The sequence below is a fragment of the Pelobates fuscus genome, chromosome 2, assembly GCF_036172605.1.
Source record: "Pelobates fuscus isolate aPelFus1 chromosome 2, aPelFus1.pri, whole genome shotgun sequence".
NCBI lineage: Eukaryota > Metazoa > Chordata > Amphibia > Anura > Pelobatidae > Pelobates > Pelobates fuscus.
Genome location: NC_086318.1, coordinates 358829886 through 358854721, shown reverse-complemented (window position 1 = coordinate 358854721; position 24836 = coordinate 358829886). Strand labels below are relative to the sequence as shown.

The window sequence follows — 24836 nt, the reverse complement described above, 5'->3', positions numbered from 1 at the left end:
TATAAAGAGAAACATTAACTGTCTTAGAAAATAGATCCATGATAAAGAGTCTGAATCCTGACTCCCCCTCCCCATCCACCGTGAACATTTAAAAGTGTAGCACCAGGATGGCCGAGTGGTTAAGGCGTTGGACTTAAGATCCAATGGACATATGTCCGCGTGGGTTCAAACCCCACTCCTGGTACACGATGTGTTCAAGTGACACTAATGGTTTTAACAATCCCAAATATTATTGATCCCTTGGAAAATTTTCGTTATTCGGATTCTACTCAACTCGTTTCAAATTCAGAAATCAAACTACAAAGGATATTTGCTGCAACTATTTGTCTAAATCGAACCAAAAAGGCTTCTGTAAAATTTCTGAGATCATACAGAAATATCAACTTTCCTATGCAATTTCTCTTTTATCTTTTATTTCATGCCAAAATCCATACCCAAAAAGAGACATGCTAAGTGCACCACTTTGCTTGACAGCATCATATTACTCTGAATTCAACACAGTAAGAGACAGGTCTGTAATGCTAAAGAATTGAAATTTTAAATGCCCTGCTAGATATTCACACCAAATCTAAAGGGAAACTGGCAATTTTTAGGATTTTCACTAATTTCTTTACTACTTATCCCTAGATTTGACAAACATCTATTTGTAAGGCATGAAAAAGAAAAGTAAATGAAGAAATCCATAACTCTTTGTCCCGTAACCAGGTTCCTCCATCAATGCTCCCTTCCAAAATGGAATCCTTTCCTCCTGGCATTCAGCATAGACTGAACATACAGAGAAGTGGATTGATGAAACACTGTTTCGCTTTCTTCTCTACATTAGCAATGCTATCCCTGGCTTTGCCTTGTCTGAAGTAGATTATGATGTCATTTGCTAACTCTTTATTATGCACTTAAAAGAAAACAGAGCATTTCATGAAAAACGGTTAACACAAGTTAGTGGTGATTTTCAATGCCTCATTTAAATGCATCAATTTAGGAGAAGTGACAGCTCCCCTTTAATTTTATTTCTTGAACTAGTCATGTTTTGCTCTATAAAGAGAAACATTAACTGTCTTAGAAAATAGATCCATGATAAAGAGTCTGAATCCTGACTCCCCCTCCCCATCCACCGTGAACATTTAAAAGTGTAGCACCAGGATGGCCGAGTGGTTAAGGCGTTGGACTTAAGATCCAATGGACGAATGTCCGCGTGGGTTCAAACCCCACTCCTGGTACACGATGTGTTCAAGTGACACTAATGGTTTTAACAATCCCAAATATTATTGATCCCTTGGAAAATTTTCGTTATTCGGATTCTATTCAAACCGTTTCAAATTCAGAAACAAACTACAAAAGATATTTGCTGCAACTATTTGTCTAAATCGAACCAAAAAGGCTTCTGTAAAATTTCTGAGATCATACAGAAATATCAACTTTCCTATGCAATTTCTCTTTTATCTTTTATTTCATGCCAAAATCCATACCCAAAAAGAGACATGCTAAGTGCACCACTTTGCTTGACAGCATCATATTACTCTGAATTCAACACAGTAAGAGACAGATCTGTAATGCTAAAGAATTGAAATTTTAAATGCCCTGCTAGATATTCACACCAAATCTAAAGGGAAACTGGCAATTTTTAGGATTTTCACTAATTTCTTTACTACTTATCCCTAGATTTGACAAACATCTATTTGTAAGGCATGAAAAAGAAAAGTAAATGAAGAAATCCATAACTCTTTGTCCCGTAACCAGGTACCTCCATCAATGCTCCCTTCCAAAATGGAATCCTTTCCTCCTGGCATTCAGCATAGACTGAACATACAGAGAAGTGGATTGATGAAACACTGTTTCGCTTTCTTCTCTACATTAGCAATGCTATCCCTGGCTTTGCCTAGTCTGAAGTAGATTATTATGTCATTTGCTAACTCTTTATTATGCACTTAAAAGAAAACAGAGCATTTCATGAAAAACGGTTAACACAAGTTAGTGGTGATTTTCAATGCCTCATTTAAATGCATCAATTTAGGAGAAGTGACAGCTCCCCTTTAATTTTATTTCTTGAACTAGTCATGTTTTGCTCTATAAAGAGAAACATTAACTGTCTTAGAAAATAGATCCATGATAAAGAGTCTGAATCCTGACTCCCCCTCCCCATCCACCGTGAACATTTAAAAGTGTAGCACCAGGATTGCCGAGTGGTTAAGGTGTTGAACTTAAGATCCAATGGACGAATGTCCGCGTGGGTTCAAACCCCACTCCTGGTACATGATGTGTTCAAGTGACACTAATGGTTTTAACAATCCCAAATATTATTGATCCCTTGGAAAATTTTCGTTATTCGGATTCTACTCAACCCGTTTCAAATTCAGAAATCAAACTACAAAGGATATTTGCTGCAACTATTTGTCTAAATCGAACCAAAAAGGCTTCTGTAAAATTTCTGAGATCATACAGAAATATCAACTTTCCTATGCAATTTCTCTTTTATCTTTTATTTCATGCCAAAATCCATACCCAAAAAGAGACATGCTAAGTGCACCACTTTGCTTGACAGCATCATATTACTCTGAATTCAACACAGTAAGAGACAGGTCTGTAATGCTAAAGAATTGAAATTTTAAATGCCCTGCTAAATATTCACACCAAATCTAAAGGGAAACTGGCAATTTTTAGGATTTTCACTAATTTCTTTACTACTTATCCCTAGATTTGACAAACATCTATTTGTAAGGCATGAAAAAGAAAAGTAAATGAAGAAATCCATAACTCTTTGTCCCGTAACCAGGTACCTCCATCAATGCTCCCTTCCAAAATGGAATCCTTTCCTCCTGGCATTCAGCATAGACTGAACATACAGAGAAGTGGATTGATGAAACACTGTTTCGCTTTCTTCTCTACATTAGCAATGCTATCCCTGGCTTTGCCTAGTCTGAAGTAGATTATTATGTCATTTGCTAACTCTTTATTATGCACTTAAAAGAAAACAGAGCATTTCATGAAAAACGGTTAACACAAGTTAGTGGTGATTTTCAATGCCTCATTTAAATGCATCAATTTAGGAGAAGTGACAGCTCCCCTTTAATTTTATTTCTTGAACTAGTCATGTTTTGCTCTATAAAGAGAAACATTAACTGTCTTAGAAAATAGATCCATGATAAAGAGTCTGAATCCTGACTCCCCCTCCCCATCCACCGTGAACATTTAAAAGTGTAGCACCAGGATGGCCGAGTGGTTAAGGCATTGGACTTAAGATCCAATGGACAAATGTCCGCGTGGGTTCAAACCCCACTCCTGGTACACGATGTGTTCAAGTGACACTAATGGTTTTAACAATCCCAAATATTATTGATCCCTTGGAATATTTTCGTTATTCGGATTCTACTCAACCCGTTTCAAATTCAGAAATCAAACTACAAAGGATATTTGCTGCAACTATTTGTCTAAATCGAACCAAAAAGGCTTCTGTAAAATTTCTGAGATCATACAGAAATATCAACTTTCCTATGCAATTTCTCTTTTATCTTTTATTTCATGCCAAAATCCATACCCAAAAAGAGACATGCTAAGTGCACCACTTTGCTTGACAGCATCATATTACTCTGAATTCAACACAGTAAGAGACAGGTCTGTAATGCTAAAGAATTGAAATTTTAAATGCCCTGCTAAATATTCACACCAAATCTAAAGGGAAACTGGCAATTTTTAGGATTTTCACTAATTTCTTTACTACTTATCCCTAGATTTGACAAACATCTATTTGTAAGGCATGAAAAAGAAAAGTAAATGAAGAAATCCATAACTCTTTGTCCCGTAACCAGGTACCTCCATCAATGCTCCCTTCCAAAATGGAATCCTTTCCTCCTGGCATTCAGCATAGACTGAACATACAGAGAAGTGGATTGATGAAACACTGTTTCGCTTTCTTCTCTACATTAGCAATGCTATCCCTGGCTTTGCCTAGTCTGAAGTAGATTATGATGTCATTTGCTAACTCTTTATTATGCACTTAAAAGAAAACAGAGCATTTCATGAAAAACGGTTAACACAAGTTAGTGGTGATTTTCAATGCCTCATTTAAATGCATCGATTTAGGAGAAGTGACAGCTCCCCTTTAATTTTATTTCTTGAACTAGTCATGTTTTGCTCTATAAAGAGAAACATTAACTGTCTTAGAAAATAGATCCATGATAAAGAGTCTGAATCCTGACTCCCCCTCCCCATCCACCGTGAACATTTAAAAGTGTAGCACCAGGATGGCCGAGTGGTTAAGGCGTTGGACTTAAGATCCAATGGACGAATGTCTGCGTGGGTTCAAACCCCACTCCTGGTACACGATGTGTTCAAGTGACACTAATGGTTTTAACAATCCCAAATATTATTGATATAAAATTATAAAATTTTCGTTATTCGGATTCTATTCAACCCGTTTCAAATTCAGAAACAAACTACAAAGGATATTTGCTGCAACTATTTGTCTAAATCGAACCAAAAAGGCTTCTGTAAAATTTCTGAGATCATACAGAAATATAAACTTTCCTATGCAATTTCTCTTTTATCTTTTATTTCATGCCAAAATCCATACCCAAAAAGAGACATGCTAAGTGCACCACTTTGCTTGACAGCATCATATTACTCTGAATTCAACACAGTAAGAGACAGGTCTGTAATGCTAAAGAATTGAAATTTTAAATGCCCTGCTAGATATTCACACCAAATCTAAAGGGAAACTGGCAATTTTTAGGATTTTCACTAATTTCTTTACTACTTATCCCTAGATTTGACAAACATCTATTTGTAAGGCATGAAAAAGAAAAGTAAATGAAGAAATCCATAACTCTTGGTCCCGTAACCAGGTACCTCCATCAATGCTCCCTTCCAAAATGGAATCCTTTCCTCCTGGCATTCAGCATAGACTGAACATACAGAGAAGTGGATTGCTGAAACACTGTTTCGCTTTCTTCTCTACATTAGCAATGCTATCCCTGGCTTTGCCTAGTCTGAAGTAGATTATGATGTCATTTGCTAACTCTTTATTATGCACTTAAAAGAAAACAGAGCATTTCATGAAAAACGGTTAACACAAGTTAGTGGTGATTTTCAATGCCTCATTTAAATGCATCAATTTAGGAGAAGTGACAGCTCCCCTTTAATTTTATTTCTTGAACTAGTCATGTTTTGCTCTATAAAGAGAAACATTAACTGTCTTAGAAAATAGATCCATGATAAAGAGTCTGAATCCTGACTCCCCCTCCCCATCCACCGTGAACATTTAAAAGTGTAGCACCAGGATGGCCGAGTGGTTAAGGCGTTGAACTTAAGATCCAATGGACGAATGTCCGCGTGGATTCAAACCCCACTCCTGGTACACGATGTGTTCAAGTGACACTAATGGTTTTAACAATCCCAAATATTATTGATCCCTTGGAAAATTTTCGTTATTCGGATTCTACTCAACCCGTTTCAAATTCAGAAATCAAACTACAAAGGATATTTGCTGCAACTATTTGTCTAAATCGAACCAAAAAGGCTTCTGTAAAATTTCTGAGATCATACAGAAATATCAACTTTCCTATGCAATTTCTCTTTTATCTTTTATTTCATGCCAAAATCCATACCCAAAAAGAGACATGCTAAGTGCACCACTTTGCTTGACAGCATCATATTACTCTGAATTCAACACAGTAAGAGACAGGTCTGTAATGCTAAAGAATTGAAATTTTAAATGCCCTGCTAGATATTCACACCAAATCTAAAGGGAAACTGGCAATTTTTAGGATTTTCACTAATTTCTTTACTACTTATCCCTAGATTTGACAAACATCTATTTGTAAGGCATGAAAAAGAAAAGTAAATGAAGAAATCCATAACTCTTTGTCCCGTAACCAGGTTCCTCCATCAATGCTCCCTTCCAAAATGGAATCCTTTCCTCCTGGCATTCAGCATAGACTGAACATACAGAGAAGTGGATTGATGAAACACTGTTTCGCTTTCTTCTCTACATTAGCAATGCTATCCCTGGCTTTGCCTTGTCTGAAGTAGATTATGATGTCATTTGCTAACTCTTTATTATGCACTTAAAAGAAAACAGAGCATTTCATGAAAAACGGTTAACACAAGTTAGTGGTGATTTTCAATGCCTCATTTAAATGCATCAATTTAGGAGAAGTGACAGCTCCCCTTTAATTTTATTTCTTGAACTAGTCATGTTTTGCTCTATAAAGAGAAACATTAACTGTCTTAGAAAATAGATCCATGATAAAGAGTCTGAATCCTGACTCCCCCTCCCCATCCACCGTGAACATTTAAAAGTGTAGCACCAGGATTGCCGAGTGGTTAAGGCGTTGAACTTAAGATCCAATGGACGAATGTCCGCGTGGATTCAAACCCCACTCCTGGTACACGATGTGTTCAAGTGACACTAATGGTTTTAACAATCCCAAATATTATTGATCCCTTGGAAAATTTTCGTTATTCGGATTCTACTCAACCCGTTTCAAATTCAGAAATCAAACTACAAAGGATATTTGCTGCAACTATTTGTCTAAATCGAACCAAAAAGGCTTCTGTAAAATTTCTGAGATCATACAGAAATATCAACTTTCCTATGCAATTTCTCTTTTATCTTTTATTTCATGCCAAAATCCATACCCAAAAAGAGACATGCTAAGTGCACCACTTTGCTTGACAGCATCATATTACTCTGAATTCAACACAGTAAGAGACAGGTCTGTAATGCTAAAGAATTGAAATTTTAAATGCCCTGCTAGATATTCACACCAAATCTAAAGGGAAACTGGCAATTTTTAGGATTTTCACTAATTTCTTTACTACTTATCCCTAGATTTGACAAACATCTATTTGTAAGGCATGAAAAAGAAAAGTAAATGAAGAAATCCATAACTCTTTGTCCCGTAACCAGGTTCCTCCATCAATGCTCCCTTCCAAAATGGAATCCTTTCCTCCTGGCATTCAGCATAGACTGAACATACAGAGAAGTGGATTGATGAAACACTGTTTCGCTTTCTTCTCTACATTAGCAATGCTATCCCTGGCTTTGCCTTGTCTGAAGTAGATTATGATGTCATTTGCTAACTCTTTATTATGCACTTAAAAGAAAACAGAGCATTTCATGAAAAACGGTTAACACAAGTTAGTGGTGATTTTCAATGCCTCATTTAAATGCATCAATTTAGGAGAAGTGACAGCTCCCCTTTAATTTTATTTCTTGAACTAGTCATGTTTTGCTCTATAAAGAGAAACATTAACTGTCTTAGAAAATAGATCCATGATAAAGAGTCTGAATCCTGACTCCCCCTCCCCATCCACCGTGAACATTTAAAAGTGTAGCACCAGGATGGCCGAGTGGTTAAGGCGTTGGACTTAAGATCCAATGGACGAATGTCCGCGTGGGTTCAAACCCCACTCCTGGTACACGATGTGTTCAAGTGACACTAATGGTTTTAACAATCCCAAATATTATTGATCCCTTGGAAAATTTTCGTTATTCGTATTCTACTCAACCCGTTTCAAATTCAGAAATCAAACTACAAAGGATATTTGCTGCAACTATTTGTCTAAATCGAACCAAAAAGGCTTCTGTAAAATTTCTGAGATCATACAGAAATATCAACTTTCCTATGCAATTTCTCTTTTATCTTTTATTTCATGCCAAAATCCATACCCAAAAAGAGACATGCTAAGTGCACCACTTTGCTTGACAGCATCATATTACTCTGAATTCAACAGAGTAAGAGACAGGTCTGTAATGCTAAAGAATTGAAATTTTAAATGCCCTGCTAGATATTCACACCAAATCTAAAGGGAAACTGGCAATTTTTAGGATTTTCACTAATTTCTTTACTACTTATCCCTAGATTTGACAAACATCTATTTGTAAGGCATGAAAAAGAAAAGTAAATGAAGAAATCCATAACTCTTTGTCCCGTAACCAGGTACCTCCATCAATGCTCCCTTCCAAAATGGAATCCTTTCCTCCTGGCATTCAGCATAGACTGAACATACAGAGAAGTGGATTGATGAAACACTGTTTCGCTTTCTTCTCTACATTAGCAATGCTATCCCTGGCTTTGCCTAGTCTGAAGTAGATTATGATGTCATTTGCTAACTCTTTATTATGCACTTAAAAGAAAACAGAGCATTTCATGAAAAACGGTTAACACAAGTTAGTGGTGATTTTCAATGCCTCATTTAAATGCATCAATTTAGGAGAAGTGACAGCTCCCCTTTAATTTTATTTCTTGAACTAGTCATGTTTTGCTCTATAAAGAGAAACATTAACTGTCTTAGAAAATAGATCCATGATAAAGAGTCTGAATCCTGACTCCCCCTCCCCATCCACCGTGAACATTTAAAAGTGTAGCACCAGGATGGCCGAGTGGTTAAGGCGTTGGACTTAAGATCCAATGGACGAATGTCTGCGTGGGTTCAAACCCCACTCCTGGTACACGATGTGTTCAAGTGACACTAATGGTTTTAACAATCCCAAATATTATTGATCCCTTGGAAAATTTTCGTTATTCGTATTCTACTCAACCCGTTTCAAATTCAGAAATCAAACTACAAAGGATATTTGCTGCAACTATTTGTCTAAATCGAACCAAAAAGGCTTCTGTAAAATTTCTGAGATCATACAGAAATATCAACTTTCCTATGCAATTTCTCTTTTATCTTTTATTTCATGCCAAAATCCATACCCAAAAAGAGACATGCTAAGTGCACCACTTTGCTTGACAGCATCATATTACTCTGAATTCAACACAGTAAGAGACAGGTCTGTAATGCTAAAGAATTGAAATTTTAAATGCCCTGCTAGATATTCACACCAAATCTAAAGGGAAACTGGCAATTTTTAGGATTTTCACTAATTTCTTTACTACTTATCCCTAGATTTGACAAACATCTATTTGTAAGGCATGAAAAAGAAAAGTAAATGAAGAAATCCATAACTCTTTGTCCCGTAACCAGGTACCTCCATCAATGCTCCCTTCCAAAATGGAATCCTTTCCTCCTGGCATTCAGCATAGACTGAACATACAGAGAAGTGGATTGATGAAACACTGTTTCGCTTTCTTCTCTACATTAGCAATGCTATCCCTGGCTTTGCCTAGTCTGAAGTAGATTATGATGTCATTTGCTAACTCTTTATTATGCACTTAAAAGAAAACAGAGCATTTCATGAAAAACGGTTAACACAAGTTAGTGGTGATTTTCAATGCCTCATTTAAATGCATCAATTTAGGAGAAGTGACAGCTCCCATTTAATTTTATTTCTTGAACTAGTCATGTTTTGCACTATAAAGAGAAACATTAACTGTCTTAGAAAATAGATCCATGATAAAGAGTCTGAATCCTGACTCCCCCTCCCCATCCACCGTGAACATTTAAAAGTGTAGCACCAGGATGGCCGAGTGGTTAAGGCGTTGGACTTAAGATCCAATGGACTAATGTCCGCGTGGGTTCAAACCCCACTCATGGTACATGATGTGTTCAAGTGACACTAATGGTTTTAACAATCCCAAATATTATTGATCCCTTGGAAAATTTTCGTTATTCGGATTCTACTCAACCCGTTTCAAATTCAGAAATCAAACTACAAAAGATATTTGCTGCAACTATTTGTCTAAATCGAACCAAAAAGGCTTCTGTAAAATTTCTGAGATCATACAGAAATATCAACTTTCCTATGCAATTTCTCTTTTATCTTTTATTTCATGCCAAAATCCATACCCAAAAAGAGACATGCTAAGTGCACCACTTTGCTTGACAGCATCATATTACTCTGAATTCAACACAGTAAGAGACAGGTCTGTAATGCTAAAGAATTGAAATTTTAAATGCCCTGCTAAATATTCACACCAAATCTAAAGGGAAACTGGCAATTTTTAGGATTTTCACTAATTTCTTTACTACTTATCCCTAGATTTGACAAACATCTATTTGTAAGGCATGAAAAAGAAAAGTAAATGAAGAAATCCATAACTCTTTGTCCCGTAACCAGGTACCTCCATCAATGCTCCCTTCCAAAATGGAATCCTTTCCTCCTGGCATTCAGCATAGACTGAACATACAGAGAAGTGGATTGATGAAACACTGTTTCGCTTTCTTCTCTACATTAGCAATGCTATCCCTGGCTTTGCCTAGTCTGAAGTAGATTATGATGTAATTTCCTAACTCTTTATTATGCACTTAAAAGAAAACAGAGCATTTCATGAAAAACGGTTAACACAAGTTAGTGGTGATTTTCAATGCCTCATTTAAATGCATCAATTTAGGAGAAGTGACAGCTCCCCTTTAATTTTATTTCTTGAACTAGTCATGTTTTGCTCTATAAAGAGAAACATTAACTGTCTTAGAAAATAGATCCATGATAAAGAGTCTGAATCCTGACTCCCCCTCCCCATCCACCGTGAACATTTAAAAGTGTAGCACCAGGATGGCCGAGTGGTTAAGGCGTTGGACTTAAGATCCAATGGACATATGTCCGCGTGGGTTCAAACCCCACTCCTGGTACACGATGTGTTCAAGTGACACTAATGGTTTTAACAATCCCAAATATTATTGATCCCTTGGAAAATTTTCGTTATTCGGATTCTACTCAACTCGTTTCAAATTCAGAAATCAAACTACAAAGGATATTTGCTGCAACTATTTGTCTAAATCGAACCAAAAAGGCTTCTGTAAAATTTCTGAGATCATACAGAAATATCAACTTTCCTATGCAATTTCTCTTTTATCTTTTATTTCATGCCAAAATCCATACCCAAAAAGAGACATGCTAAGTGCACCACTTTGCTTGACAGCATCATATTACTCTGAATTCAACACAGTAAGAGACAGGTCTGTAATGCTAAAGAATTGAAATTTTAAATGCCCTGCTAGATATTCACACCAAATCTAAAGGGAAACTGGCAATTTTTAGGATTTTCACTAATTTCTTTACTACTTATCCCTAGATTTGACAAACATCTATTTGTAAGGCATGAAAAAGAAAAGTAAATGAAGAAATGCATAACTCTTTGTCCCGTAACCAGGTTCCTCCATCAATGCTCCCTTCCAAAATGGAATCCTTTCCTCCTGGCATTCAGCATAGACTGAACATACAGAGAAGTGGATTGATGAAACACTGTTTCGCTTTCTTCTCTACATTAGCAATGCTATCCCTGGCTTTGCCTTGTCTGAAGTAGATTATGATGTCATTTGCTAACTCTTTATTATGCACTTAAAAGAAAACAGAGCATTTCATGAAAAACGGTTAACACAAGTTAGTGGTGATTTTCAATGCCTCATTTAAATGCATCAATTTAGGAGAAGTGACAGCTCCCCTTTAATTTTATTTCTTGAACTAGTCATGTTTTGCTCTATAAAGAGAAACATTAACTGTCTTAGAAAATAGATCCATGATAAAGAGTCTGAATCCTGACTCCCCCTCCCCATCCACCGTGAACATTTAAAAGTGTAGCACCAGGATGGCCAAGTGGTTAAGGCGTTGGACTTAAGATCCAATGGACGAATGTCCGCGTGGGTTCAAACCCCACTCCTGGTACACGATGTGTTCAAGTGACACTAATGGTTTTAACAATCCCAAATATTATTGATCCCTTGGAAAATTTTCGTTATTCGTATTCTACTCAACCCGTTTCAAATTCAGAAATCAAACTACAAAGGATATTTGCTGCAACTATTTGTCTAAATCGAACCAAAAAGGCTTCTGTAAAATTTCTGAGATCATACAGAAATATCAACTTTCCTATGCAATTTCTCTTTTATCTTTTATTTCATGCCAAAATCCATACCCAAAAAGAGACATGCTAAGTGCACCACTTTGCTTGACAGCATCATATTACTCTGAATTCAACAGAGTAAGAGACAGGTCTGTAATGCTAAAGAATTGAAATTTTAAATGCCCTGCTAGATATTCACACCAAATCTAAAGGGAAACTGGCAATTTTTAGGATTTTCACTAATTTCTTTACTACTTATCCCTAGATTTGACAAACATCTATTTGTAAGGCATGAAAAAGAAAAGTAAATGAAGAAATCCATAACTCTTTGTCCCGTAACCAGGTACCTCCATCAATGCTCCCTTCCAAAATGGAATCCTTTCCTCCTGGCATTCAGCATAGACTGAACATACAGAGAAGTGGATTGATGAAACACTGTTTCGCTTTCTTCTCTACATTAGCAATGCTATCCCTGGCTTTGCCTAGTCTGAAGTAGATTATGATGTCATTTGCTAACTCTTTATTATGCACTTAAAAGAAAACAGAGCATTTCATGAAAAACGGTTAACACAAGTTAGTGGTGATTTTCAATGCCTCATTTAAATGCATCAATTTAGGAGAAGTGACAGCTCCCCTTTAATTTTATTTCTTGAACTAGTCATGTTTTGCTCTATAAAGAGAAACATTAACTGTCTTAGAAAATAGATCCATGATAAAGAGTCTGAATCCTGACTCCCCCTCCCCATCCACCGTGAACATTTAAAAGTGTAGCACCAGGATGGCCGAGTGGTTAAGGCGTTGGACTTAAGATCCAATGGACGAATGTCTGCGTGGGTTCAAACCCCACTCCTGGTACACGATGTGTTCAAGTGACACTAATGGTTTTAACAATCCCAAATATTATTGATCCCTTGGAAAATTTTCGTTATTCGTATTCTACTCAACCCGTTTCAAATTCAGAAATCAAACTACAAAGGATATTTGCTGCAACTATTTGTCTAAATCGAACCAAAAAGGCTTCTGTAAAATTTCTGAGATCATACAGAAATATCAACTTTCCTATGCAATTTCTCTTTTATCTTTTATTTCATGCCAAAATCCATACCCAAAAAGAGACATGCTAAGTGCACCACTTTGCTTGACAGCATCATATTACTCTGAATTCAACACAGTAAGAGACAGGTCTGTAATGCTAAAGAATTGAAATTTTAAATGCCCTGCTAGATATTCACACCAAATCTAAAGGGAAACTGGCAATTTTTAGGATTTTCACTAATTTCTTTACTACTTATCCCTAGATTTGACAAACATCTATTTGTAAGGCATGAAAAAGAAAAGTAAATGAAGAAATCCATAACTCTTTGTCCCGTAACCAGGTACCTCCATCAATGCTCCCTTCCAAAATGGAATCCTTTCCTCCTGGCATTCAGCATAGACTGAACATACAGAGAAGTGGATTGATGAAACACTGTTTCGCTTTCTTCTCTACATTAGCAATGCTATCCCTGGCTTTGCCTAGTCTGAAGTAGATTATGATGTCATTTGCTAACTCTTTATTATGCACTTAAAAGAAAACAGAGCATTTCATGAAAAACGGTTAACACAAGTTAGTGGTGATTTTCAATGCCTCATTTAAATGCATCAATTTAGGAGAAGTGACAGCTCCCATTTAATTTTATTTCTTGAACTAGTCATGTTTTGCACTATAAAGAGAAACATTAACTGTCTTAGAAAATAGATCCATGATAAAGAGTCTGAATCCTGACTCCCCCTCCCCATCCACCGTGAACATTTAAAAGTGTAGCACCAGGATGGCCGAGTGGTTAAGGCGTTGGACTTAAGATCCAATGGACTAATGTCCGCGTGGGTTCAAACCCCACTCATGGTACATGATGTGTTCAAGTGACACTAATGGTTTTAACAATCCCAAATATTATTGATCCCTTGGAAAATTTTCGTTATTCGGATTCTACTCAACCCGTTTCAAATTCAGAAATCAAACTACAAAAGATATTTGCTGCAACTATTTGTCTAAATCGAACCAAAAAGGCTTCTGTAAAATTTCTGAGATCATACAGAAATATCAACTTTCCTATGCAATTTCTCTTTTATCTTTTATTTCATGCCAAAATCCATACCCAAAAAGAGACATGCTAAGTGCACCACTTTGCTTGACAGCATCATATTACTCTGAATTCAACACAGTAAGAGACAGGTCTGTAATGCTAAAGAATTGAAATTTTAAATGCCCTGCTAAATATTCACACCAAATCTAAAGGGAAACTGGCAATTTTTAGGATTTTCACTAATTTCTTTACTACTTATCCCTAGATTTGACAAACATCTATTTGTAAGGCATGAAAAAGAAAAGTAAATGAAGAAATCCATAACTCTTTGTCCCGTAACCAGGTACCTCCATCAATGCTCCCTTCCAAAATGGAATCCTTTCCTCCTGGCATTCAGCATAGACTGAACATACAGAGAAGTGGATTGATGAAACACTGTTTCGCTTTCTTCTCTACATTAGCAATGCTATCCCTGGCTTTGCCTAGTCTGAAGTAGATTATGATGTAATTTCCTAACTCTTTATTATGCACTTAAAAGAAAACAGAGCATTTCATGAAAAACGGTTAACACAAGTTAGTGGTGATTTTCAATGCCTCATTTAAATGCATCAATTTAGGAGAAGTGACAGCTCCCCTTTAATTTTATTTCTTGAACTAGTCATGTTTTGCTCTATAAAGAGAAACATTAACTGTCTTAGAAAATAGATCCATGATAAAGAGTCTGAATCCTGACTCCCCCTCCCCATCCACCGTGAACATTTAAAAGTGTAGCACCAGGATGGCCGAGTGGTTAAGGCGTTGGACTTAAGATCCAATGGACATATGTCCGCGTGGGTTCAAACCCCACTCCTGGTACACGATGTGTTCAAGTGACACTAATGGTTTTAACAATCCCAAATATTATTGATCCCTTGGAAAATTTTCGTTATTCGGATTCTACTCAACTCGTTTCAAATTCAGAAATCAAACTACAAAGGATATTTGCTGCAACTATTTGTCTAAATCGAACCAAAAAGGCTTCTGTAAAATTTCTGAGATCATACAGAAATATCAACTTTCCTATGCAATTTCTCTTTTATCTTTTATTTCATGCCAAAATCCATACCCAAAAAGAGACATGCTAAGTGCACCACTTTGCTTGACAGCATCATATTACTCTGAATTCAACACAGTAAGAGACAGGTCTGTAATGCTAAAGAATTGAAATTTTAAATGCCCTGCTAGATATTCACACCAAATCTAAAGGGAAACTGGCAATTTTTAGGATTTTCACTAATTTCTTTACTACTTATCCCTAGATTTGACAAACATCTATTTGTAAGGCATGAAAAAGAAAAGTAAATGAAGAAATCCATAACTCTTTGTCCCGTAACCAGGTACCTCCATCAATGCTCCCTTCCAAAATGGAATCCTTTCCTCCTGGCATTCAGCATAGACTGAACATACAGAGAAGTGGATTGATGAAACACTGTTTCGCTTTCTTCTCTACATTAGCAATGCTATCCCTGGCTTTGCCTAGTCTGAAGTAGATTATGATGTCATTTGCTAACTCTTTATTATGCACTTAAAAGAAAACAGAGCATTTCATGAAAAACGGTTAACACAAGTTAGTGGTGATTTTCAATGCCTCATTTAAATGCATCAATTTAGGAGAAGTGACAGCTCCCCTTTAATTTTATTTCTTGAACTAGTCATGTTTTGCTCTATAAAGAGAAACATTAACTGTCTTAGAAAATAGATCCATGATAAAGAGTCTGAATCCTGACTCCCCCTCCCCATCCACCGTGAACATTTAAAAGTGTAGCACCAGGATGGCCGAGTGGTTAAGGCGTTGGACTTAAGATCCAATGGACGAATGTCTGCGTGGGTTCAAACCCCACTCCTGGTACACGATGTGTTCAAGTGACACTAATGGTTTTAACAATCCCAAATATTATTGATCCCTTGGAAAATTTTCGTTATTCGTATTCTACTCAACCCGTTTCAAATTCAGAAATCAAACTACAAAGGATATTTGCTGCAACTATTTGTCTAAATCGAACCAAAAAGGCTTCTGTAAAATTTCTGAGATCATACAGAAATATCAACTTTCCTATGCAATTTCTCTTTTATCTTTTATTTCATGCCAAAATCCATACCCAAAAAGAGACATGCTAAGTGCACCACTTTGCTTGACAGCATCATATTACTCTGAATTCAACACAGTAAGAGACAGGTCTGTAATGCTAAAGAATTGAAATTTTAAATGCCCTGCTAGATATTCACACCAAATCTAAAGGGAAACTGGCAATTTTTAGGATTTTCACTAATTTCTTTACTACTTATCCCTAGATTTGACAAACATCTATTTGTAAGGCATGAAAAAGAAAAGTAAATGAAGAAATCCATAACTCTTTGTCCCGTAACCAGGTACCTCCATCAATGCTCCCTTCCAAAATGGAATCCTTTCCTCCTGGCATTCAGCATAGACTGAACATACAGAGAAGTGGATTGATGAAACACTGTTTCGCTTTCTTCTCTACATTAGCAATGCTATCCCTGGCTTTGCCTAGTCTGAAGTAGATTATGATGTCATTTGCTAACTCTTTATTATGCACTTAAAAGAAAACAGAGCATTTCATGAAAAACGGTTAACACAAGTTAGTGGTGATTTTCAATGCCTCATTTAAATGCATCAATTTAGGAGAAGTGACAGCTCCCATTTAATTTTATTTCTTGAACTAGTCATGTTTTGCACTATAAAGAGAAACATTAACTGTCTTAGAAAATAGATCCATGATAAAGAGTCTGAATCCTGACTCCCCCTCCCCATCCACCGTGAACATTTAAAAGTGTAGCACCAGGATGGCCGAGTGGTTAAGGCGTTGGACTTAAGATCCAATGGACTAATGTCCGCGTGGGTTCAAACCCCACTCATGGTACATGATGTGTTCAAGTGACACTAATGGTTTTAACAATCCCAAATATTATTGATCCCTTGGAAAATTTTCGTTATTCGGATTCTACTCAACCCGTTTCAAATTCAGAAATCAAACTACAAAAGATATTTGCTGCAACTATTTGTCTAAATCGAACCAAAAAGGCTTCTGTAAAATTTCTGAGATCATACAGAAATATCAACTTTCCTATGCAATTTCTCTTTTATCTTTTATTTCATGCCAAAATCCATACCCAAAAAGAGACATGCTAAGTGCACCACTTTGCTTGACAGCATCATATTACTCTGAATTCAACACAGTAAGAGACAGGTCTGTAATGCTAAAGAATTGAAATTTTAAATGCCCTGCTAGATATTCACACCAAATCTAAAGGGAAACTGGCAATTTTTAGGATTTTCACTAATTTCTTTACTACTTATCCCTAGATTTGACAAACATCTATTTGTAAGGCATGAAAAAGAAAAGTAAATGAAGAAATCCATAACTCTTTGTCCCGTAACCAGGTTCCTCCATCAATGCTCCCTTCCAAAATGGAATCCTTTCCTCCTGGCATTCAGCATAGACTGAACATACAGAGAAGTGGATTGATGAAACACTGTTTCGCTTTCTTCTCTACATTAGCAATGCTATCCCTGGCTTTGCCTTGTCTGAAGTAGATTATGATGTCATTTGCTAACTCTTTATTATGCACTTAAAAGAAAACAGAGCATTTCATGAAAAACGGTTAACACAAGTTAGTGGTGATTTTCAATGCCTCATTTAAATGCATCAATTTAGGAGAAGTGACAGCTCCCCTTTAATTTTATTTCTTGAACTAGTCATGTTTTGCTCTATAAAGAGAAACATTAACTGTCTTAGAAAATAGATCCATGATAAAGAGTCTGAATCCTGACTCCCCCTCCCCATCCACCGTGAACATTTAAAAGTGTAGCACCAGGATGGCCGAGTGGTTAAGGCGTTGGACTTAAGATCCAATGGACGAATGTCCGCGTGGGTTCAAACCCCACTCCTGGTACACGATGTGTTCAAGTGACACTAATGGTTTTAACAATCCCAAATATTATTGATCCCTTGGAAAATTTTCGTTATTCGGATTCTATTCAAACCGTTTCAAATTCAGAAACAAACTACAAAAGATATTTGCTGCAACTATTTGTCTAAATCGAACCAAAAAGGCTTCTGTAAAATTTCTGAGATCATACAGAAATATCAACTTTCCTATGCAATTTCTCTTTTATCTTTTATTTCATGCCAAAATCCATACCCAAAAAGAGACATGCTAAGTGCACCACTTTGCTTGACAGCATCATATTACTCTGAATTCAACACAGTAAGAGACAGGTCTGTAATGCTAAAGAATTGAAATTTTAAATGCCCTGCTAGATATTCACACCAAATCTAAAGGGAAACTGGCAATTTTTAGGATTTTCACTAATTTCTTTACTACTTATCCCTAGATTTGACAAACATCTATTTGTAAGGCATGAAAAAGAAAAGTAAATGAAGAAATCCATAACTCTTTGTCCCGTAACCAGGTTCCTCCATCAATGCTCCCTTCCAAAATGGAATCCTTTCCTCCTGGCATTCAGCATAGACTGAACATACAGAGAAGTGGATTGATGAAACACTGTTTCGCTTTCTTCTCTACATTAGCAATGCTATCCCTGGCTTTGCCTTGTCTGAAGTAGATTATGATGTCATTTGCTAACTCTTTATTATGCACTTAAAAGAAAACAGAGCATTTCATGAAAAACGGTTAACACAAGTTAGTGGTGATTTTCAATGCCTCATTTAAATGCATCAATTTAGGAGAAGTGACAGCTCCCCTTTAATTTTATTTCTTGAACTAGTCATGTTTTGCTCTATAAAGAGAAACATTAACTGTCTTAGAAAATAGATCCATGATAAAGAGTCTGAATCCTGACTCCCCCTCCCCATCCACCGTGAACATTTAAAAGTGTAGCACCAGGATGGCCGAGTGGTTAAGGCGTTGGACTTAAGATCCAATGGACGAATGTCCGCGTGGGTTCAAACCCCACTCCTGGTACACGATGTGTTCAAGTGACACTAATGGTTTTAACAATCCCAAATATTATTGATCCCTTGGAAAATTTTCGTTATTCGGATTCTATTCAAACCGTTTCAAATTCAGAAACAAACTACAAAAGATATTTGCTGCAACTATTTGTCTAAATCGAACCAAAAAGGCTTCTGTAAAATTTCTGAGATCATACAGAAATATCAACTTTCCTATGCAATTTCTCTTTTATCTTTTATTTCATGCCAAAATCCATACCCAAAAAGAGACATGCTAAGTGCACCACTTTGCTTGACAGCATCATATTACTCTGAATTCAACACAGTAAGAGACAGGTCTGTAATGCTAAAGAATTGAAATTTTAAATGCCCTGCTAGATATTCACACCAAATCTAAAGGGAAACTGGCAATTTTTAGGATTTTCACTAATTTCTTTACTACTTATCCCTAGATTTGACAAACATCTATTTGTAAGGCATGAAAAAGAAAAGTAAATGAAGAAATCCATAACTCTTTGTCCCGTAACCAGGTACCTCCATCAATGCTCCCTTCCAAAATGGAATCCTTTCCTCCTGGCATTCAGCATAGACTGAACATACAGAGAAGTGGATTGATGAAACACTGTTTCGCTTTCTTCTCTACATTAGCAATGCTATCCCTGGCTTTGCCTAGTCTGAAGTAGATTATTATGTCATTTGCTAACTCTTTATTATGCACTTAAAAGAAAACAGAGCATTTCATGAAAAACGGTTAACACAAGTTAGTGGTGATTTTCAATGCCTCATTTAAATGCATCAATTTAGGAGAAGTGACAGCTCCCCTTTAATTTTATTTCTTGAACTAGTCATGTTTTGCTCTATAAAGAGAAACATTAACTGTCTTAGAAAATAGATCCATGATAAAGAGTCTGAATCCTGACTCCCCCTCCCCATCCACCGTGAACATTTAAAAGTGTAGCACCAGGATGGCCGAGTGGTTAAGGCGTTGGACTTAAGATCCCATGGACAAATGTCCACGTGGGTTCAAACCCCACTCCTGGTACACGATGTGTTCAAGTGACACTAATGGTTTTAACAATCCCAAATATTATTGATCCCTTGGAAAATTTTCGTTATTCGGATTCTACTCAACTCGTTTCAAATTCAGAAATCAAACTACAAAGGATATTTGCTGCAACTATTTGTCTAAATCGAACCAAAAAGGTTTCTGTAAAATTTCTGAGATCATACAGAAATATCAACTTTCCTATGCAATTTCTCTTTTATCTTTTATTTCATGCCAAAATCCATACCCAAAAAGAGACATGCTAAGTGCACCACTTTGCTTGACAGCATCATATTACTCTGAATTCAACACAGTAAGAGACAGGTCTGTAATGCTAAAGAATTGAAATTTTAAATGCCCTGCTAGATATTCACACCAAATCTAAAGGGAAACTGGCAATTTTTAGGATTTTCACTAATTTCTTTACTACTTATCCCTAGATTTGACAAACATCTATTTGTAAGGCATGAAAAAGAAAAGTAAATGAAGAAATCCATAACTCTTTGTCCCGTAACCAGGTTCCTCCATCAATGCTCCCTTCCAAAATGGAATCCTTTCCTCCTGGCATTCAGCATAGACTGAACATACAGAGAAGTGGATTGATGAAACACTGTTTCGCTTTCTTCTCTACATTAGCAATGCTATCCCTGGCTTTGCCTTGTCTGAAGTAGATTATGATGTCATTTGCTAACTCTTTATTATGCACTTAAAAGAAAACAGAGCATTTCATGAAAAACGGTTAACACAAGTTAGTGGTGATTTTCAATGCCTCATTTAAATGCATCAATTTAGGAGAAGTGACAGCTCCCCTTTAATTTTATTTCTTGAACTAGTCATGTTTTGCTCTATAAAGAGAAACATTAACTGTCTTAGAAAATAGATCCATGATAAAGAGTCTGAATCCTGACTCCCCCTCCCCATCCACCGTGAACATTTAAAAGTGTAGCACCAGGATGGCCGAGTGGTTAAGGCGTTGGACTTAAGATCCAGTGGACGAATGTCCGCGTGGGTTCAAACCCCACTCCTGGTACACGATGTGTTCAAGTGACACTAATGGTTTTAACAATCCCAAATATTATTGATCCCTTGGAAAATTTTCGTTATTCGGATTCTATTCAAACCGTTTCAAATTCAGAAACAAACTACAAAAGATATTTGCTGCAACTATTTGTCTAAATCGAACCAAAAAGGCTTCTGTAAAATTTCTGAGATCATACAGAAATATCAACTTTCCTATGCAATTTCTCTTTTATCTTTTATTTCATGCCAAAATCCATACCCAAAAAGAGACATGCTAAGTGCACCACTTTGCTTGACAGCATCATATTACTCTGAATTCAACACAGTAAGAGACAGGTCTGTAATGCTAAAGAATTGAAATTTTAAATGCCCTGCTAGATATTCACACCAAATCTAAAGGGAAACTGGCAATTTTTAGGATTTTCACTAATTTCTTTACTACTTATCCCTAGATTTGACAAACATCTATTTGTAAGGCATGAAAAAGAAAAGTAAATGAAGAAATCCATAACTCTTGGTCCCGTAACCAGGTACCTCCATCAATGCTCCCTTCCAAAATGGAATCCTTTCCTCCTGGCATTCAGCATAGACTGAACATACAGAGAAGTGGATTGCTGAAACACTGTTTCGCTTTCTTCTCTACATTAGCAATGCTATCCCTGGCTTTGCCTAGTCTGAAGTAGATTATGATGTCATTTGCTAACTCTTTATTATGCACTTAAAAGAAAACAGAGCATTTCATGAAAAACGGTTAACACAAGTTAGTGGTGATTTTCAATGCCTCATTTAAATGCATCAATTTAGGAGAAGTGACAGCTCCCCTTTAATTTTATTTCTTGAACTAGTCATGTTTTGCTCTATAAAGAGAAACATTAACTGTCTTAGAAAATAGATCCATGATAAAGAGTCTGAATCCTGACTCCCCCTCCCCATCCACCGTGAACATTTAAAAGTGTAGCACCAGGATGGCCGAGTGGTTAAGGCGTTGAACTTAAGATCCAATGGACGAATGTCCGCGTGGATTCAAACCCCACTCCTGGTACACGATGTGTTCAAGTGACACTAATGGTTTTAACAATCCCAAATATTATTGATCCCTTGGAAAATTTTCGTTATTCGGATTCTACTCAACCCGTTTCAAATTCAGAAATCAAACTACAAAGGATATTTGCTGCAACTATTTGTCTAAATCGAACCAAAAAGGCTTCTGTAAAATTTCTGAGATCATACAGAAATATCAACTTTCCTATGCAATTTCTCTTTTATCTTTTATTTCATGCCAAAATCCATACCCAAAAAGAGACATGCTAAGTGCACCACTTTGCTTGACAGCATCATATTACTCTGAATTCAACACAGTAAGAGACAGGTCTGTAATGCTAAAGAATTGAAATTTTAAATGCCCTGCTAGATATTCACACCAAATCTAAAGGGAAACTGGCAATTTTTAGGATTTTCACTAATTTCTTTACTACTTATCCCTAGATTTGACAAACATCTATTTGTAAGGCATGAAAAAGAAAAGTAAATGAAGAAATCCATAACTCTTTGTCCCGTAACCAGGTTCCTCCATCAATGCTCCCTTCCAAAATGGAATCCTTTCCTCCTGGCATTCAGCATAGACTGAACATACAGAGAAGTGGATTGATGAAACACTGTTTCGCTTTCTTCTCTACATTAGCAATGCTATCCCTGGCTTTGCCTTGTCTGAAGTAGATTATGATGTCATTTGCTAACTCTTTATTATGCACTTAAAAGAAAACAGAGCATTTCATGAAAAACGGTTAACACAAGTTAGTGGTGATTTTCAATGCCTCATTTAAATGCATCAATTTAGGAGAAGTGACAGCTCCCCTTTAATTTTATTTCTTGAACTAGTCATGTTTTGCTCTATAAAGAGAAACATTAACTGTCTTAGAAAATAGATCCATGATAAAGAGTCTGAATCCTGACTCCCCCTCCCCATCCACCGTGAACATTTAAAAGTGTAGCACCAGGATGGCCGAGTGGTTAAGGCGTTGAACTTAAGATCCAATGGACGAATGTCCGCGTGGATTCAAACCCCACTCCTGGTACACGATGTGTTCAAGTGACACTAATGGTTTTAACAATCCCAAATATTATTGATCCCTTGGAAAATTTTCGTTATTCGGATTCTACTCAACCCGTTTCAAATTCAGAAATCAAACTACAAAGGATATTTGCTGCAACTATTTGTCTAAATCGAACCAAAAAGGCTTCTGTAAAATTTCTGAGATCATACAGAAATATCAACTTTCCTATGCAATTTCTCTTTTATCTTTTATTTCATGCCAAAATCCATACCCAAAAAGAGACATGCTAAGTGCACCACTTTGCTTGACAGCATCATATTACTCTGAATTCAACACAGTAAGAGACAGGTCTGTAATGCTAAAGAATTGAAATTTTAAATGCCCTGCTAGATATTCACACCAAATCTAAAGGGAAACTGGCAATTTTTAGGATTTTCACTAATTTCTTTACTACTTATCCCTAGATTTGACAAACATCTATTTGTAAGGCATGAAAAAGAAAAGTAAATGAAGAAATCCATAACTCTTTGTCCCGTAACCAGGTTCCTCCATCAATGCTCCCTTCCAAAATGGAATCCTTTCCTCCTGGCATTCAGCATAGACTGAACATACAGAGAAGTGGATTGATGAAACACTGTTTCGCTTTCTTCTCTACATTAGCAATGCTATCCCTGGCTTTGCCTTGTCTGAAGTAGATTATGATGTCATTTGCTAACTCTTTATTATGCACTTAAAAGAAAACAGAGCATTTCATGAAAAACGGTTAACACAAGTTAGTGGTGATTTTCAATGCCTCATTTAAATGCATCAATTTAGGAGAAGTGACAGCTCCCCTTTAATTTTATTTCTTGAACTAGTCATGTTTTGCTCTATAAAGAGAAACATTAACTGTCTTAGAAAATAGATCCATGATAAAGAGTCTGAATCCTGACTCCCCCTCCCCATCCACCGTGAACATTTAAAAGTGTAGCACCAGGATGGCCGAGTGGTTAAGGCGTTGAACTTAAGATCCAATGGACGAATGTCCGCGTGGATTCAAACCCCACTCCTGGTACACGATGTGTTCAAGTGACACTAATGGTTTTAACAATCCCAAATATTATTGATCCCTTGGAAAATTTTCGTTATTCGGATTCTACTCAACCCGTTTCAAATTCAGAAATCAAACTACAAAGGATATTTGCTGCAACTATTTGTCTAAATCGAACCAAAAAGGCTTCTGTAAAATTTCTGAGATCATACAGAAATATCAACTTTCCTATGCAATTTCTCTTTTATCTTTTATTTCATGCCAAAATCCATACCCAAAAAGAGACATGCTAAGTGCACCACTTTGCTTGACAGCATCATATTACTCTGAATTCAACACAGTAAGAGACAGGTCTGTAATGCTAAAGAATTGAAATTTTAAATGCCCTGCTAGATATTCACACCAAATCTAAAGGGAAACTGGCAATTTTTAGGATTTTCACTAATTTCTTTACTACTTATCCCTAGATTTGACAAACATCTATTTGTAAGGCATGAAAAAGAAAAGTAAATGAAGAAATCCATAACTCTTTGTCCCGTAACCAGGTTCCTCCATCAATGCTCCCTTCCAAAATGGAATCCTTTCCTCCTGGCATTCAGCATAGACTGAACATACAGAGAAGTGGATTGATGAAACACTGTTTCGCTTTCTTCTCTACATTAGCAATGCTATCCCTGGCTTTGCCTAGTCTGAAGTAGATTATGATGTCATTTGCTAACTCTTTATTATGCACTTAAAAGAAAACAGAGCATTTCATGAAAAACGGTTAACACAAGTTAGTGGTGATTTTCAATGCCTCATTTAAATGCATCAATTTAGGAGAAGTGACAGCTCCCCTTTAATTTTATTTCTTGAACTAGTCATGTTTTGCTCTATAAAGAGAAACATTAACTGTCTTAGAAAATAGATCCATGATAAA

At 36.5% G+C, this 24836-nt stretch overlaps 24 non-coding genes across 24 annotated transcripts; all 24 read left to right on the top strand.

The window, feature by feature from the left end:
- The first annotated feature begins 101 nt into the window (after positions 1–101).
- TRNAL-UAA (transfer RNA leucine (anticodon UAA)) lies at positions 102–184 on the top strand. The gene has a single exon. It is a non-coding gene; the product is annotated as a tRNA-Leu (tRNA).
- A 950-nt stretch (positions 185–1134) lies between these two features.
- On the top strand, positions 1135–1217 carry TRNAL-UAA (transfer RNA leucine (anticodon UAA)). The gene has a single exon. It is a non-coding gene; the product is annotated as a tRNA-Leu (tRNA).
- Positions 1218–2166: 949 nt separating this feature from the next.
- Positions 2167–2249, top strand: TRNAL-UAA (transfer RNA leucine (anticodon UAA)). The gene has a single exon. It is a non-coding gene; the product is annotated as a tRNA-Leu (tRNA).
- A 950-nt stretch (positions 2250–3199) lies between these two features.
- Positions 3200–3282, top strand: TRNAL-UAA (transfer RNA leucine (anticodon UAA)). Its single transcript has one exon. It is a non-coding gene; the product is annotated as a tRNA-Leu (tRNA).
- A 950-nt stretch (positions 3283–4232) lies between these two features.
- Positions 4233–4315, top strand: TRNAL-UAA (transfer RNA leucine (anticodon UAA)). The gene has a single exon. It is a non-coding gene; the product is annotated as a tRNA-Leu (tRNA).
- A 952-nt stretch (positions 4316–5267) lies between these two features.
- Positions 5268–5350, top strand: TRNAL-UAA (transfer RNA leucine (anticodon UAA)). Its single transcript has one exon. It is a non-coding gene; the product is annotated as a tRNA-Leu (tRNA).
- A 950-nt stretch (positions 5351–6300) lies between these two features.
- On the top strand, positions 6301–6383 carry TRNAL-UAA (transfer RNA leucine (anticodon UAA)). Its single transcript has one exon. It is a non-coding gene; the product is annotated as a tRNA-Leu (tRNA).
- A 950-nt stretch (positions 6384–7333) lies between these two features.
- On the top strand, positions 7334–7416 carry TRNAL-UAA (transfer RNA leucine (anticodon UAA)). Its single transcript has one exon. It is a non-coding gene; the product is annotated as a tRNA-Leu (tRNA).
- Positions 7417–8366: 950 nt separating this feature from the next.
- On the top strand, positions 8367–8449 carry TRNAL-UAA (transfer RNA leucine (anticodon UAA)). Its single transcript has one exon. It is a non-coding gene; the product is annotated as a tRNA-Leu (tRNA).
- Positions 8450–9399: 950 nt separating this feature from the next.
- On the top strand, positions 9400–9482 carry TRNAL-UAA (transfer RNA leucine (anticodon UAA)). The gene has a single exon. It is a non-coding gene; the product is annotated as a tRNA-Leu (tRNA).
- A 950-nt stretch (positions 9483–10432) lies between these two features.
- TRNAL-UAA (transfer RNA leucine (anticodon UAA)) lies at positions 10433–10515 on the top strand. The gene has a single exon. It is a non-coding gene; the product is annotated as a tRNA-Leu (tRNA).
- Positions 10516–11465: 950 nt separating this feature from the next.
- TRNAL-UAA (transfer RNA leucine (anticodon UAA)) lies at positions 11466–11548 on the top strand. Its single transcript has one exon. It is a non-coding gene; the product is annotated as a tRNA-Leu (tRNA).
- Positions 11549–12498: 950 nt separating this feature from the next.
- Positions 12499–12581, top strand: TRNAL-UAA (transfer RNA leucine (anticodon UAA)). Its single transcript has one exon. It is a non-coding gene; the product is annotated as a tRNA-Leu (tRNA).
- Positions 12582–13531: 950 nt separating this feature from the next.
- TRNAL-UAA (transfer RNA leucine (anticodon UAA)) lies at positions 13532–13614 on the top strand. Its single transcript has one exon. It is a non-coding gene; the product is annotated as a tRNA-Leu (tRNA).
- Positions 13615–14564: 950 nt separating this feature from the next.
- On the top strand, positions 14565–14647 carry TRNAL-UAA (transfer RNA leucine (anticodon UAA)). Its single transcript has one exon. It is a non-coding gene; the product is annotated as a tRNA-Leu (tRNA).
- A 950-nt stretch (positions 14648–15597) lies between these two features.
- On the top strand, positions 15598–15680 carry TRNAL-UAA (transfer RNA leucine (anticodon UAA)). Its single transcript has one exon. It is a non-coding gene; the product is annotated as a tRNA-Leu (tRNA).
- A 950-nt stretch (positions 15681–16630) lies between these two features.
- On the top strand, positions 16631–16713 carry TRNAL-UAA (transfer RNA leucine (anticodon UAA)). The gene has a single exon. It is a non-coding gene; the product is annotated as a tRNA-Leu (tRNA).
- A 950-nt stretch (positions 16714–17663) lies between these two features.
- TRNAL-UAA (transfer RNA leucine (anticodon UAA)) lies at positions 17664–17746 on the top strand. The gene has a single exon. It is a non-coding gene; the product is annotated as a tRNA-Leu (tRNA).
- A 949-nt stretch (positions 17747–18695) lies between these two features.
- TRNAL-UAA (transfer RNA leucine (anticodon UAA)) lies at positions 18696–18778 on the top strand. The gene has a single exon. It is a non-coding gene; the product is annotated as a tRNA-Leu (tRNA).
- Positions 18779–19727: 949 nt separating this feature from the next.
- TRNAL-UAA (transfer RNA leucine (anticodon UAA)) lies at positions 19728–19810 on the top strand. Its single transcript has one exon. It is a non-coding gene; the product is annotated as a tRNA-Leu (tRNA).
- A 950-nt stretch (positions 19811–20760) lies between these two features.
- Positions 20761–20843, top strand: TRNAL-UAA (transfer RNA leucine (anticodon UAA)). Its single transcript has one exon. It is a non-coding gene; the product is annotated as a tRNA-Leu (tRNA).
- Positions 20844–21792: 949 nt separating this feature from the next.
- TRNAL-UAA (transfer RNA leucine (anticodon UAA)) lies at positions 21793–21875 on the top strand. Its single transcript has one exon. It is a non-coding gene; the product is annotated as a tRNA-Leu (tRNA).
- A 950-nt stretch (positions 21876–22825) lies between these two features.
- Positions 22826–22908, top strand: TRNAL-UAA (transfer RNA leucine (anticodon UAA)). The gene has a single exon. It is a non-coding gene; the product is annotated as a tRNA-Leu (tRNA).
- A 950-nt stretch (positions 22909–23858) lies between these two features.
- Positions 23859–23941, top strand: TRNAL-UAA (transfer RNA leucine (anticodon UAA)). The gene has a single exon. It is a non-coding gene; the product is annotated as a tRNA-Leu (tRNA).
- Positions 23942–24836: the final 895 nt, after the last annotated feature.